Raw genomic sequence first — 16678 nt, 5'->3', positions numbered from 1 at the left:
CCTTACTATTTTAATTTCCATTGCAGCTTTCTAAATAAATTTTGTCGTCTCACCGAATATTAAAAAAAACAGAGGGTACCTTAAGTATAACCATAGATCTACCAAGTGGCAGTCCTTTCAAAGGATTTTTTTTGAAAGGTTCAAAGGAAAATTTCTGACTCGCTGCTGCTTTTACATTGACAATTCATAGCACACCAATTATTTGCTTGATTTTTTACTTAACATAAGAACTTTGTAGCTCAGGTTGACTAGAAGATAATGCAAGCGAATGCACTCACCAATTTAAGGCCTCCTTTGGTTCATAGGATAGGAATTTCATAGGAATAGGAAAAGTATAGGAAATGAGGTGGCATGCATCTGAAATCCTATGAATGCTCAGACTATAGGAATAGGAAACTAAATGTCATTTGGTTCACGGGATAGGAACACACATATAGGAAACATAAAGAAATAATGTCATTTGGTTTATGGTTAATAATGTGAACAATTATATTCCCTCTGTAAAGAAATATAAAAGCGTTTAGAACACTACGGAGGGCGCTGCTGGAGCCTGTAGGCTTGACGGTCGACAGTAGATGCTCTCCAGCTCGCCGGTGGTCGTTGCCCGTCTACTGGATGTGGCCGCGTCCCTCGCCCGCCGGAGTCGCTCCGGCGAGCTGTGCCGTTCTGTGCGAGGAGGGAGGACTGGACACAGATTTGATTCAACTTTTTTATTTCTTTTCCCATCCTTGTCTGCACGCGATTGAGCGAAAAAAGCAGGGAACAGTTATCCCCGCGCATGTCGTTCGCCATAGGTAATTTTCCATCAGCTCGGACCTAATGTTTCTGATCCTGTGAAATCTGAAGGAAAGGAACAAATCCCATACGGGAATAGAATTCAATTCCTGTAAACCAAAGGCCTTCAAAGGATTTTTTCCTACAACAATCCTATCCTACAAGATTCCTATGAAATTCCTGTAAACCAAAGACAGCCTAAGATGGTATGTTCTATGATTCTGATCTTAATTTCGTTGGCGTTTGAAACTACATAAGATGTCATATATGCATGCTACTAAAGTTCATTGTACTCCTGAAATCGATCATATGTGACATCTCAAATGAAACAACACAAAGCTTCATCTGGCTTTGTATTTTGAGGCAATGTCAATGAACCTATCGTGTTAAAAGAAATACGAGGATTTTCTCTTTGTAGCCTCTTATAAATGAGTGTTGACATCATCATTACAAAGTTAGACTTTGATCATGCCAGCAAGAAAACTGAAGCAACCATACTGTCGATATATTTAGAACAAAATTCTTTAGAGATGCATGTTAGCTACACAATCTTATCCATGTAATCTGGTCATCTTTGTTTTGGAAATAGAAATTGCTATTGCTTCCTGGGTGAGCTGAGGTGATCATGGCAGTGTTTGTTTTGTGGCTAGACCAGCACAAATATACTTCCGTTGATCTTAATCTGACATGGCATTCCTCATGTGCAGTTTGGGAAGACAATGGCATTGGTACTTTTGCCGGCATTTTGCTAGGAGATTATCATTTTATCTCTAAATATTTGTACTGACGCTCATTTGTTGGATGAATTTTAGATGGCCTTGTATCTCTGAATATCCACAAAGAAGCATAGCGGGAGGAGCCGGCACTGCTCTCAGAGTTCAGGCGATTCTGGCCGTTGGATTTTCTTTTATGCAATGTAGACCGTAGGATCCCGCTCGGAAGAGACCTTTTGCCGTTGGATCAAAAGGAAACATTGCTACAATGAATAGTAACTTTTTTCTGCGGATTTTCTTACTCCCGTATTACTGTCTTGCCTCACTGACGTGTGGGGTCGATACCTGGTGGACCACGCCTGTCGGTTGCCGTGGCTGGGATGGTGTTTTGTGTGGCTCGTCGGCGCCCTCCAGCGGTAAAAGATCTGGATCTTGTGCCACCGCCTGTGATTTCCATGCCCCGCCGAGGGCATATGTGAGATTTCGCGTCTTGCCCAGTGTGTCGTCTGGCGGTTGGCTCCTGGATGGATGAGGTCAAGCAGGTGTCAGGCCCAAACTCTAAAGATCCCCTGTTTCTGCGTGCCAGTTACGTCTACAGCCGTTCATCGCTCATCGGAGGGTCAACAAGCAAAGATAACGGTTCGCGGGTCTGGGTCGCTCTCCTTCGCCAATCGTCCATCCGACAGCTGAGATGGCGCGGGAAAAGCTATTCATCGCCCGACAACGCCATGTGCCCTTAGCTTTCTGCTTTTTGCTTTCTAGCTCTGTAATGGCTATAAAAGCCAGCCATCTCTTCCGTTCGAGGCATGTAAAAACCTATTGGGTGTAAACCCTAGCCGCCGGTGGCGTGCTACCTACTTTCCTCTTGCTAATGCGATGAAAACCCTAGCTCAAATTCTCCCAATTTCCCGACTGAAATCAGCTAGTTTAGTTAAAATTCAGTAGATCGGGGCTCTGGTCCTGACAATTGGTATCAGAGGCCAGTCCTTCCTCGGCGGCGGGGTTGATTGGAGCGCGATAGGGGTTGGCTTCGGCTGTAAAATCCCTCTTCAAGCTCTGATCTGGCGGCGGAGGCAGTTGGCGGCGGCCGGAGTGGCAGTGTTCGGGTACAGTCAGAGAGACAGTCTGGTTGCCTGAGAGCACTTCTCTGGTGGTAAAATCCCAGCTCCTGTGTTCTGACCGTGTACCATCGGAGGCGGGCGCAGGCGATGGCGTCGGCGGCGGTGACGAGCCATCCCACCCTCCCAACCCTCTATGGTGGTGATCACAGACGGCGAAATCATGACGGGCCATGCTGATTCAGTGTCCACGGCGGAATTGCAGCTCGAATCCCTCGAGTTGGACATTAAGACACTGCAGCGGGACCGAGAGGAGGATCGCAAGGAGTTCCAGCAATTTCAAGCGACAAGTAACATGAATTTTGCTACGATGCAGAAGAACTTTGATAAGATCCAGGACAATTTCAGGCGCTTACTGCTAGATCCGGAACCAGCTCAGGAAGATGGTGTAGAAGGACAGGGCAGTGTACAAGTGAAGGACAACCATATCAACTCACCACGAGTGGCGCCTGGTCGACCCAAACAGCTACAAGCACCTACTCCTCCTTCGGCGGCAATGCCTGAAAAAGCAGCACCTTTGCCAATTGGAACGACTGTTCTGCGTGATCAGACAGGTAAGGAGATGAACTTGGATGGAACTCCTAAAATTCCCTACAGACACCCACACTATGGGCAAAACAAGGAAAAAGAACAGTTTCAGACAGCGCAGAGAGATGTAGTTCAGCCAGAGGAAATGCAAGAAGATGAGGGGGCTGAGAATTATTACAGAAGAAGGAATGTTCTTACTGTCAAACCTGCTAAACTGAACATCTCTGAGTTTGAAGGGCAAGACCCTGAATCATGGATACAGAATTTGGAGCAATATTTTGCTGCAGCAAGAACTCCAATTGAGCACAGAACAGAGCTGGCTATTTCATATCTTAAAGGCCCTGCCATTCAGTGGTGGAGGGGTACTGGTTATGCACCATCTCATGTGCCATGGCACAAGTTTTGCTCTTGCCTATCTGATAGGTTTTCTGTGGATTCAACTTGTGATGTGGTTAGTAACTTTCATGTTGCTCATCAAGCAACAACAATGGCTGCTTATGTGGAACAGTTTGAGCAACTAGTGAATGGAATGAGAAGGGAAAACCCTGCTATACCTGATGATTATTATGTCTCCAGTTTTGTGTCAGGCCTCAATCCATATATCAGAAGCTTAGTGGAGTGTTTCAAACCAAAGGATCTGCAAACTGTTGTGTGGTATGCCAGAAGAATGGAGAAATCTCAGCCTCTGTCTCAATCAGTGCAAAGTAAGCAGTATGTGCCTCAACCAAGAAGACAGGTCATATTTGAACAGCCTAAATCACTGGTTACTAATACAATTCCAAACAGAAATGTGATCATACAGCAGGCTAAGCAAAATCAAGTGTGTTATAAATGTAGAGAGCCTTGGGTGCCTGGTCACAGGCAAGTGTGCAAAATGAGCCAGAGAGCACAAGTTCAAGCTCTTCAGGCCCAAGAGGAAGGAAATCCTGAAACAATTTATGTGGCAGACTATGATGATACTGAGCTGGAGAGTCTAGAGCAGTTAGCAGATGACACTGTATTGAAAATATCCATGCATGCAGCCATGGGAATTGGAGTTGCTAAAAATACTTTCATATTAACAGTTAAACTAGGAAATACTCTGGCTACAGCACTAGTAGATAGTGGAAGTACTACTACATTCATATCTCCTCAAATGGCTAGCAAACTGAATGTCACTCCCAGCCCAACACCGAAAACTAAAGTGGTGGTTGCTAGTGGAGGCATTCTCTGGAGTGAATTTCAGGCCAAGAACTGTCAGTATGAAATATAGGGCCATGCCTTTACTGACAGTTTCAGAGTGTTGAAACTAAAAGGATATGATATCATCTTAGTAGTTGATTGGTTGAGGAAATATAGCCCCATCCAAATGGATTTTGTTAAGATGGAAATGAAGATATCCAGTCTTGCAGGCCAGTTTCTAACATTTGTGGATGAAACAGTGCCCCCCACCCCTGTCACTGAAACAACTGACAACACAGAGAAACTAGTAGAACAAGCAGTGTGTGGATTTTTCTTGTTCACTACTGCAGGCCCCCACATGGTAGCAGTGGCTCAAGAAGTACCTGCTACATTGAAACCCTTGCTAGACCAATATGAGCAGCTGTTTCAAGAACCTACTAAACTTCCACCTAGTAGGCCGTGTGACCACAGGATTCCTCTGGTGGATGGAGCAAAAATAGTAAACCAAAGGCCCTATAGAATTCCTCAGCATCAAAAGGAAATTCTTGAGAAAATCATCTTAGAACTACTCAAAAATGGAGTTATCAGACCCATCACTAGCCCCTTTTATTCTCCTGTATTGTTGGTCAAGAAAAAGGATGGCTCATGGAGGCTCTGTACTGATTACAGAAAACTGAATGCTATTACCATCAAGAACAAGTATCCAATTCCTGTTATTGAGGATCTGTTGGATCAGCTAAAAGGGGCAAAAGTGTTCTCCAAGATTGATCTGAGAAATGGATATCACCAGATCAGAATGGCTGAGGAGGATATTCCAAAAACTGCATTTGCAACTCACATGGGCCTGTTTGAATATTTGGTAATGTCCTTTGGACTTACTAATGGACCTCCTTCCTTTCAGGCTTTGATGAATCTCTTGTTTGGTCTCCTTAAGTTTGTGGTAGTGTTCTTTGATGATATCTTGGTATTCAGTTTTTCCATGGAAGAGCACATAAAGCACCTAAAGCAAGTATTTGACATATTGCAAGCAAACAAGTTGTATGCTAAGCTAGAAAAATGTTCTTTTGGTCAGACAGAAATTGAATATCTGGGCCATGTCATTAATGCTGAGGGAGTTTCTACTGATCCTGCTAAGATTGAGGCTATTAAAGGGTGGCCTGTCCCTACTACAATAACATAACTGAGAAGTTTTCTTGGGTTAAGTGGATATTACAGGAGATTTATCCAGGGCTATGGGATAATTTGCAGGCCTCTCTTTGATTGCTTGAAGAAAGATGCATTTGCTTGGGCACAAGATCAACAAAATGCTTTTGAAACATTAAAGCATAAACCCACTCACACTCCTGTCTTAGCCCTGCCAGATTTCAAGAAACCATTTATTTTAGAGGCTGATGCTTCTGGATATGGGTTAGGAGCTGTTTTGATGCAAGAGGGCAGACCACTTGCTTATTTCAGCAAAAGCATAGGCCCTAAAGCTGCTGCATTAAGTACCTATGATAAAGAAGCTCTAGCTATCATTGAAGCTGTTAAGAAATGGAGACGTTACTTCTCTGCAACTTCCCTAATTATAAGAACAGATCAAGAGAGCTTGAAGTACATCCAGGAGCAGAAAATTACTGAGGGCATCCAGCATAAGTTGTTATTAAAGCTATTGGGATAGAACTTCACTATTGAATATAAGAAAGGGAAAGAGAATAGGGCTGCTGATGCATTATCCAGAGTAAAACATGCAGTTTCTGCCCTGTTTACTACAGTTGCATCTCCTACCTGGGTTAAAGAGGTAGTTAACAGTTACCAGAAGGATGACAAAGTCAAGGAATTAATTGCTGCATGCTCTGTGGATAAAAAGAATGGTAGTGCTTATTCCTTTAAGAATGGCATACTGAGGTTTAACAACAAAGTTGTAGTGGGCAAGACCACTAACTTGAGGCAGGAGATTCTAGCAACTTTTCATACATCTGAGCTAGGAGGACATTCTGGTGAAAGAGCCACTTATCACAGAGTTAAATTGGTATTCCATTGGCAAGGTATGAAGCAGGATGTGATCACATTTGTGAAGAACTGTCCTGTGTGTCAGTTGAACAAGGCTGAACATACACCTTATCCTGGTTTGTTGGAACCCCTTCCTGTACCTGATTTTGCATGGGCTCATATCAGCATGGACTTTGTAGAGGGCTTGCCTACTTAGGAAAACAAGAACTTAATTTTAGTAGTAGTTGACAAATTCACTAAATACTCCCACTTCATTGCTATGAAGCACCCCATCACAGTGCAATCTGTAGCAAGAGCCTTCTCTGACAATGTATTTAAGTTGCATGGCATGCCCTTGGTGATTGTGACTGACAGGGATAGGATTTTCACCAGCAATCTATGGCAGAGGTTGTTCAAGTCACTCAACATCAAGCTGCACATGAGCACTAGCTATCATCCACAAACAGATGGGCAAACAGAGAGAGTCAACCAGTGCTTGGAGAATTATCTGAGATGTATGTGCTTTCAGCAACCAAGGAAGTGGCATGGATGGCTGTCATTAGCTGAGTGGTGGTATAATACTTCTTTCCATACATCTTTGAAAATGACCCCCTTCCAAGCCCTGTATGGTTTTCCTCCCCCAATGGTAGCTGAATCTGCTCTACCTGACACTATTTGTGAGGATAATGAGAATTTGCTGCAGAACAGGGAGCTAGCAGTGGAAGTGATCAAGCAAAACCTCCTGAAAGCGCAAGCTAGAATGAAATTCTTTGCTGACAGAAACAGAAAGGAAAGAGAGTTAAGTGTGGGAGAAATGGTCTATCTTCAACTCCAACCTCACAGACACACTTCTCTCAGTTTACACAGGCACATCAAATTGCACTCCAAGTTTTATGGACCTTTCAAAATTCTGACCAAAGTTGGAAACCATGCATACAAGCTGCTTCTACCTGAAGACTGTCAGTTGCATGACACATTCCATGTGAGTCAGCTGAAGAGGCATATTGGTCCCAAAGTAGTGCCCTCCTCCAATCTTTCCCTGGTTGGTCCTGATGGTACAATCAGAATGGAACCTGAAGCTGTGTTGGAAAGAAAACTCATTCCTAGGAAACAGGGTAGCATAAGCATTCCAGTGGTCAGATGGTTGGTGAAGTGGGCAAATCTACCTCCAGAAGAAGCTACTTGGGAGGATTCAACCTTCATACAAAAAGTTTTCCCTGCATTTAGAGCTTGAGGACAAGCTCCAGCTCAATCGGGGGTATTGTCAGGCCCAAACTCTGAAGATCCCCTGTTTCTGCGTGCCAGTTACGTCTACAACCGTTCATCGCTCATCGAAGGGTCAACAAGCAAAGATAACGGTTCGCGGGTCTGGGTCGCTCTCCTTCGTCGATCGTCCATCCGACGGCTGAGATGGCGCGGGAAAAGCTATTCATCGCTCGACAACGTCATGTGCCCTTAGCTTTCTGCTTTTTGCTTTCTAGCTCTGTAATGGCTATAAAAGCCAGCCATCTCTTCCATTCGAGGCATGTAAAAACCTATTGGATGTAAACCCTAGCCGCCGGTGGCGTGCTAGCTCAAATTCTCCCAATTTCCTGACTGAAATCAGCTAGTTTAGTTAAAATTCAGTAGATGGGGGCTCTGGTGCTGACAGCAGGGCGCATGATTCTCTCTCCCGGTCCGCACTTCGCCCGATTAACCCTAGCCCCTCCGCTCCTTGCAGCCTCACCCGTCGCCGCGCTCCGTCCTCCTCTCCTCCCCGTTCTCTCCAGCCGCCGAGTTCGCCGCCGCCGCCGCCCTCCCCGGCGAGCTCGCCCCTTGCCATCGCCGGGAGGAAAGTGCAGAGCCGACGCTCGCGTCGCTGCTCCGTAGAGAGGAGCACGCCATCGAGACGACCCAAAAAGGAAACACCGCCGGCCGAAGCATCTATGGGGGCCCCATGGTTGCCGGCGACCGGACGCCACCACCGCCGCCGATGTCGTCGGCGCCCCCACGCCATGCTTCCGAACAGGTTCGCACGCCTCGCCCTCGCCCCCTGTTACTTTCGCCTCGCTGGTTCCTTCTTTGCACTCAGGGTGTGCTGGTACCGTGCTCTGACTCCCTGCTGCTCATCGCTTAGGAGGAGGATGGCCACGAGTTTGCAGTGGAGGGGGGCGCATCCATCGGCCGAGATCGTGAACACTGCCCTTGACGGCGTGCTGGTGGTGGCCTGAGTACCATCTGTCGGAGAGGAGAAAGGCATGCCTACCCCTTCTTGAGAGGTACCAACTCCATTGTATCTCTCCCGTTTCCCCACACCACCTTTTCCCCCCCAAAATCATGGCAAACCAGCCGCTGGATCAGCACTTGCATTTCTCTGTGTACTTGCATTTGTTGTGTATGCTGACGGTCTCTTTCTTGCAGCGGTCGTGTACAAGGCCAGAACGACAAAGCCGCTCCCACTGCTCCCCAGTGCAGAGGATTGCATATAGGCTCTATGACGCAGATTGTGTATGCCTCTTATTTATTTGGTTTGATTTAGGAATAGAATCACTGGCGATATGTATTTTATATTTAGACCTATGGAAAGGTATGTGACGTGACAGTGCAAAGCTTTTTAGGGCCATCCTATTTCTCCTGTTGGAAATTATGTCTCATATTTATTCTGTGAACTTCAGAACAAACACTCAATTTGCTCACTTTAGTAGTGTGTTATTCATCGCGATCTATGAAGCAGATCCTATTGAATTTATAGTTGCTATTAAACATGATACTTGTTGACAAGCAGACGATGTGTGCCATGATGAGAGCAACACAAGTAATGGTTGCGTTAGTGTTGCATATACATCACTGATTGTGTGTATCTACTCTACTTCTTAGTTGATTTAATAATTAGTGGCTCACTAATTAAACAAATCTGGATGCTAGAACTAATTTGTGCCCCTCTAATTAAACAACCCAGGGTGCTAAAACTTTCTGCAATGGAGCTAATTAAATAAACCAGGATGCTAAAAATAATTAGTGGTTCACTACTTAAACAAACCAGGAGGCTAAAACTTGCTATAATGGATTCTTGAATTGCTAACTTATATATAGCTCATGTCAATTGAGGATTGCATATATTCAAGCAGGTCGCCGGTGGTCCGTTGGTTGATGAATTTTGCTTATCTTCAATGTTCTATGTAGCATGCCAGTAATGCTTCCTCACCTGCTTGAAAAAGAAGCTGACTATTGCATATCTGGTCAACCTTTCCTAGGTGAGATCCCTCTTTCTTCTTCCTATTTTCTTTGCCTTCTCTAGGTACTCTCTCCGTTTTTATTTACTCTGCATATTAGGTTTTACTGAAGTCAAACTTCGTAAAGTTTGACCACATTTATAGAAAAATATAAACATTTATCATAACAAATCTATGTAATGTGAAAGTACATTCAATAATGAATCTAATGGCATTGATTTGTTATTGTATATGTTAATATTTTTGTTTGTAAACTTTGTCAAAGTTTACAAAGCTTGACTTTGACCAAAGCTAATACGCGGACTAAATAAAAACGGAGGGAGTAATAGATTGTGACCTCCATTTTGGTTCGGGTTAAGCTTTAATAAGGTTGTCGGGCATATAGAACACTTTAATTGTGATATAATGCATCTGACCCTTTAATCGTATACTCCGGGAAGTATAATATAGATGATATTTTTGAGTCAATTATAAGGTTTCGGTTACATTGGGAAGATAGAAGTCAATTATGAAGTGCTGCTTATTGGCAAATGGTAGTTCAGAACTTAAAGCTAACTAGCACAAGACGAAGACATTAGTAGCTTGGTTCATGTTAAGCTTTAAAGTCTGTACCGTTGTTCTTTTAATTCCATGCTTTCCATTTGTGTGTTCTCATTTTCTGCAACAATCACAATTAATGTTTGCTCGATTCATAGCTTTCGTCTCCTTCACCTTGCGACGCCTAAGTTTATTCAGTGTACGGCCTCTATTTTTATCGGCGTGTCCTAAAACTACTATCATTTATGCAGTCTTATGATAAGGTTATAAGGGTTGACTGCTCATAGAAGGTTATTGTTCAATCCATGGATACAGTCTAGCATCTTATGATAAGAAGAGAATATGCTAAGGTATCACTTCACTTACGCAAACCTTTTTTTTCTTCTCTCTGACATGTCCATTGGTGTTGGGCACCATTAGTGCTCCAGCTTATGCTGTGTTTGTTTTGCAAGCTGTCGCTGTGTTGTAATCTTTCAGTTGTTCCTTTGCATTATGTGGGAGACGCCACAATCTATCAAGTAGCTATCTGCAATTCTTTTTACCAAGGCACTTATACTTTCTTATAGATAAATTGCTTCTATACTCCAATACCTCCAATATCAGCCTCCAAAGTTAAGCATTCCAGGTTCTCAGTGTGCATCACTTTTCCCTCTTGCCGACAGAAAATTATCTATGAAAGAAACCTTATTATTAGTTCATGATGGAAAGAAACCTTGTACTGTTACATGAATGGCATCCATGTGCTGACACCATTGAGCTTAATTTAGATATGTGGATGTAGTCTTTCTGTTTGTGTGTAAGATAATTACTTTATCTATTTAGTTGATCCTTGCTCTTATTGAAAATAGATAGATTATCCGTGATGGAAGTTGAAGTTACTGTGATAATTGGTTTATCAATTTAGCTAATCCTTACTATTTTTACACCCTTCAGTAAAAAAAGGTTGGTCATTTTGATTCCTGCTACCAATTTGTTTGTCCTGTAAAGTGAGATACATATTATTAACTTATTTTATTTCAGGGAGATACATTGACAGGAAGTGCTCACTCGCTTGAATTGTTTCTATCGGGGGCAGAATTATTGTTGAAACATGCCACCGTGTGTAAGATGAATAGGAACTTTCAGAATTATTCCCAAACATGCCACCGTGTCGATCATTGGCGATATGTGCTGGGCGATCATTCCCAAACATGCCATCTGATTCCGTTTGCCGTATTGCAGTTGGTCTGGGATCTGAGCGAACCTGTCGCGCCCGACTTCGTCCTCCACTTGGTCGTAGCCATCCACAAAAAGAGGGGATGTCATGACAGCCGGGTCCTCACCTGTCTCCACTCCATAGCATGTACTAACCATTCTCAATCTGTCTTGATTAAGTTTGTGTGCTTTCTTCCTTGGTTGCCTTTCTGTTTATATGATTCGGTTTGGGATGTCCTGCTGCTCATCAAGGTCAACGGCGGAGCCGCGATATAAAGTTGGAGCGTGCCCTTTCGTTAGTGCCGTCGTTCTCTCCTCCACGGCTGTCGTTGTCACGAGCCCAAGTATCTTTGCTGGGTATCGACGGCATTGGTGGACCTAATAGGTCCGTCGTACATCTCCTCTGTTTTTATTTATCTGGTCAGCCAGGGTTTGTATCTACGTTTTTACTATCGTATATGTTACCTGTGGCATTGCCGCTCACCTGGCAATCATTGACATCATGTGGTTGTTCTGTGCTTCGTGGTGTTACTACTCCCTCCGTTTCAGTTTACAAGTCCTAAGCGTATACCTAGGTTGTCAATTTTATCACCCTAATGTAAATATATAACACAGAAAATTATACGGTTTGAAAATAGAACATCTGAAGTTTATATTGATATATTTTTTATAATATATGACTTGTATTAGGTTGGTCAAATTGACGACCTAGGGGCACGCCCTATAAACTGAGAGAGAGGGAGTAATATCTTTAGGATCCCCTCACTGGTCAGCATGGTTAGCTTCAGATACATGTTATAGGAAGTCTAAATACCCTGATAACTTTTCCCTTTTATGCTATTTTTATTAAGTGGTGATGGTAAAGAACTGGAATTATGTGAACATGTTGATCCTTTTTCTGATACTTTCATACCTTAAATTATATAAGCCATTTTGGTGGGAGATCCACTTTTTAAAACTCCTATTGTATATGATTCATGCTGGAGAGATGACGGAGTCACCATATTGAGGAAAGTTAGTCTGGCATCAGATTTTATATGGTCTGATGGTCAGACACTACTGGAATTTCATCATTCTATTAGTGAAATTTCATTTGATGATACAACATAATCCCTCCGTCCGAAAATACTTGTCCTACAAATGGATAAAAATGGTAAAACTAAAATAGGTCTAGATACATCCATTTCTACGACAAGTATTTCCGGACGGAGGGAGTACCTGTCAAGAGTCATAGATTACTACATATGAGGTACTGCAGTAATGCCTTTGCTCTGTATGCCTGCTGCCTAACTTGTATTCTATCTTACTTATGATATCCTGAATTGACGACTTCCATTCATTCATAGAAAAAGAAGAAAAGAGAAGAAGCATCAAGATATCATGCAAAGGTACTTCCATTGTGAAATATAGATGTGCTGCATTTGGCGCTGGTTTGAATAGTGTGCTGATACATTAGTCTAATTGTTCCTGGATAAAGCATTTGGCGCTGTTTTTCGTTCTATCTGTCTATCTTTGCCTTGCACACCTCAGAAAGTACATCACTATGACATTTTTCTTAGTCTTATAGACTTATTATTGTTACTTCTATTAGTCAAACACAATTTGAGAAGTGATTTTGGTTCTGTTGTGATTTCTCTCAAGTTACCGATCATATACTGCTTTCCACATTGTTCTTATTCCTGTGACTCGAGCAGACGACCGACGTCCCACCCTCGCGTCGCCCTCCTCGGGCGACTCGGTAGGGAAGCCGAGCCGCCGGCTAGCAACCACCCCCTGCCGACCTCTCCCGCATCGCCGCCGCCGTAGGGATGGTTGCGGCGGGGCAGATCTGACCCGCCGCATGCTAGCCCCTTCCCCCCGCACACCCGATCTCCTCCTTGTGCGGCGCGTTCTCCCCGCCCCCTTCCTCGTGGCCGCCACGCAGGTCCGGTGGGACGTGTCGGTACCTTGGCCGCGTCTTGGGGCTTGATGCGGGCCCCCTCCTTGCCTCCCAGCGTGGCCGTGTCCGCCCCTCTCCTGCCGGGATCTGGTGCTCCGCTCCCTGGTAGTGCCCGACGGCGGTGTCTCTTGCGGCAGGCCGGCCGGGTCATGGCTGCGTGCGTGTCTCCTGCAGGGGCGAGTCCAGCCTTGCGGTCGTGGACCTACGACCCTTCCTGCATCCATTACCGGCCGGCTTCAGGCCCGACGCACCCCGGGAGCCGCGCTCCTTCGGCTCGTCGTCACCTGAGCACCTTCGCACCCCCACCCTGATGGTGCTTTGGTTGGTTGTCCATCCTGGCACGTCTTTGATTCTGGCGTACTCACGGATCTGTGCCCCCCTTCCAGCTCCCTGGGCTTGCCGGCGTCCTTGCTGCTTCGGTCCCGGTGACACGGATCTATGCCACCTTCTGGATCAGCGCTCGCTCGGGCCTTTGACCCGTCACTCTCCCTGCCACCTCTCATTTCGCTCAGCCGCCCACCTCCGTGCCCCGTCTGTCCTTCAGCTGCTTCGTTGCTCGCGCGTCCGGCGGCGCCCGGTGCCTCTTCGGTGGCGGGCATGGCTCCCCTTAGTGCAGTTGTGGCCCCGACCTATCCATGACTTCCTCTTCTCCGATTCGTGATCCGACGGCTTGGGATTGCTCGGACACTGCCCAGGGCGAAATCCCTACATACCGTGCTGGCAGCCGCGACAACTGCGGGCGTCGTCCCCTTCTTGGAGGCGTTGTCATGGCCGTTATTTGAGCCCCTCTTCAAGCATCAGGGGAAACCGTAGCTCCGGTTATCCGGATCAGACGGTACGTCTCGGCGTCATTATCCTACACGAAGCTGCCGTCTTGTTTGCTTGCGGCGTCCTTGGATCTGGATCTGGAGATTATGATCGTCTTATTGTTGGTTTGGGCCACTTCTCAGGATGGCTAGTTTAGCCGTGTTTTTCTCTGTTTGGGCGAGCATCCCCAGCTTCTCTGCTCTGTGCACCATGTTCACACCTGTTGTCTTTGTGTCATGTGTTGTTCCACATCTTGTACTCGTTCTAAATTTCTTCTATCAATGAAATGACACGCAAGCTTTTCGTATTTGCGAAAAATATATTTGCATGACTCATAAGTCATAATGCAAAAAATAATATGTGTCCAAGGAAGCGGACCAGGATATATATTGCTTTCCATATATGTAGTCAAATCTACTTCCTTAGTCCTACCTGTTAACACTGAGTTTTTTTGTGTGTGGCTATTAACCAAGTAGCAGACCAGAATTTGACTCATTGTTATATGAATTAAATATGGATTGTGTCACGTCCACAGTAAGATATGTAGGGCAAAAGATCGGCCAATCAGGCCATTGCACTTCTTAGTACCTCAGCTATACTTGATGTGTAGTTGCATATTCTTGCTATATAATTTGTTCTGACTGCCATGCTTCTTAATTTACAAATGATGTCGCTTCCTAATTTTTTGTAATTACAATATGGTCTGATAGACATTTTATATGTTCCTCTCATTCTTTTGTCTGGTTTTGAGCTCAGATGTATTCAAGGCTGTCTTGCAACAATGCATCTTCAGGGACTTGGAAGTTTCATCTATTAAGAGAAGCCGATGCTTGTGCGGATTGCTGAATCAATCAAGATGGAAGCTGATGCAATTAGAGTCCCATTGGTACCATTGCCTGTGATCGCGATGCAGGCACTCACTCTAGGATCTGATGTATTTTTTTTTGCTAATCCCTTATGGTAGATTATAGTTCAAGTAGTGAATTCATCCACTTCTATACATATTTTCTTTTGTTGTCTGCTTTGTGTTCCTGCAACTCAGCATGATCACCAAAGGGACGTCTCCTAAAAATCAAGAGAATAACTAATTGCATATGCTTTTTACTTGTGTTCCTTTTGGGAGATTGAGATGATGCACACTTGAATTATGAGTGAATTATGTGTCCTTGGCTATTGAAAATTTTGTATTGTATTCTGGGTAGGTCATGATCATGTATAGGGGGCTGGATGAGTCTGAGCAGGGAGGTTTGTACTGAACTCATGGGCACTTGTGCTGTTATTTTGTCAGGAGATTATCATTTTATCTCCGAATATTTGTACTGAAACTCTGCTTGTTGGATGCATTTTAGATGGTCCTGTACAAGTTGTATCTTTGAATAGATGTGCAAGAATATATTATTTCTCATGGAAAACTGCTCCTTTTTACTAGCTAGAATTAGACGGGGTGATAAGCCACAATAGGTTAATTGGTTCCCTGTTGATTGTAGCAGAGGGCCTAGTCAATTCAGAATTTAGCAAGACTGAAGATGATTAGACGGGGTGATAAGCCACAATAGGTTAATTGGTTCCCTGTTGATTGTAGCAGAGGGCCTAGTTCAGGGTGGGAACGGGTCGGCCCGGACCTGGCCTTGGACCCGGCCCCGTTGGCCTCGAGGCCAATTTGAGAGGCCACGGGTCGACCCAATTCAAAAAATTCAATGGCCTCGCCGGCCCGATGGGTACTTCGGGTCGACCCAAATTTTATTTTCTTATACAATATTCGGTTGTGGTTACACATAGAATATTCTCAAAAATATGTTATAGAAGTAAAACAAATTATGACCTAAACATGCATGATTGAAATAATTAAAGTTTACAAATGAACCACAATATACAGTTTCAGTTCTTTACACGTCCAGTTTATAAAGGAGGATTGGGTTAATGGATTCCAGTACATGTACAAATGTTAGCTAGTTGATGTTTCGGCTAATTAGTACACTGTAATTAGCTGATCTCGCTAGTTGCCGTATAACGGTATAAGCTAAGCTAAAGATGAATTTGGTGATACCGATGGACTCCAGTACTCGGAGATGGGTCGGCCCTGCTGGCCCAATGGGTCACTCAGTGCCGGCTCTACTGGCCCGATTTTTGTACGAGGCCGACCAGACTGACCCATCGGCCTTGTTTTCTTGGGTCGGGCCAAAGACCCGATGGGTCGACCCGGCCCATTCCCACCCTGGGGCCTAGTCAATTCAGAATTTAGTAAGACTGAAGATGTTAACCACCAGAACATACTGTACATGTTATGTCACTGAATTCTAGATGTCTGAATGTTATCTCATGAATTTCAATTATGTCTGAATACCACTAGTGCATGCTTGGCATCAATGGATGTACAAATATACAGTGATAACATTGGCACATGATTTTTTTAAGGACATTAGCACATGAATTTCAGTACACCAGTACTCTGGATCGGTGAAATAACGTGGATGTAAAGAAGCAAAATCCTTTTGTGTTATCCATGTCACTGAAATGACAAAAGATTTCTTGTACATCTATTCATTCAAGTATTTTCTGTAGATCCACACTGATTCTCTTGCAGCAAAAGACCTAGGATTTATCCGTACACCCACATTTGCGAGTGCACATATATAGGCAAAAGGGTGCACAACTTGTCTCGCGAGCTATACACTGTATGAAGGAGAAATGAGGCGTGACAATACATGACCATGACCCGAGCAT

General features: G+C 44.3%; 1 long non-coding RNA gene across 9 annotated transcripts; it reads left to right on the top strand.

Annotated features, from left to right (window-relative positions):
* Positions 1-7810: 7810 nt before the first annotated feature.
* LOC123120607 (uncharacterized) lies at positions 7811-15146 on the top strand. Of its 9 annotated transcripts, XR_006459540.1 has the most exons (11): positions 7811-8273; positions 8382-8523; positions 8666-8752; positions 9373-9498; positions 10266-10364; positions 10863-10956; positions 11035-11116; positions 11236-11356; positions 11461-11593; positions 12555-12596; positions 14711-15146. It is a non-coding gene; the product is annotated as an uncharacterized lncRNA (long non-coding RNA). The 9 variants fall into 9 exon arrangements; XR_006459539.1 differs by lacking the exon at positions 10863-10956 and having other exon boundaries at positions 9428-9498; XR_006459526.1 differs by lacking the exon at positions 10863-10956.
* The last annotated feature ends 1532 nt before the right edge of the window (positions 15147-16678 follow it).

The sequence above is a fragment of the Triticum aestivum genome, chromosome 1B, assembly GCF_018294505.1.
Source record: "Triticum aestivum cultivar Chinese Spring chromosome 1B, IWGSC CS RefSeq v2.1, whole genome shotgun sequence".
Taxonomy (NCBI): Eukaryota; Viridiplantae; Streptophyta; class Magnoliopsida; order Poales; family Poaceae; genus Triticum; species Triticum aestivum.
This window is presented reverse-complemented; position numbering and strand designations above follow the sequence as displayed.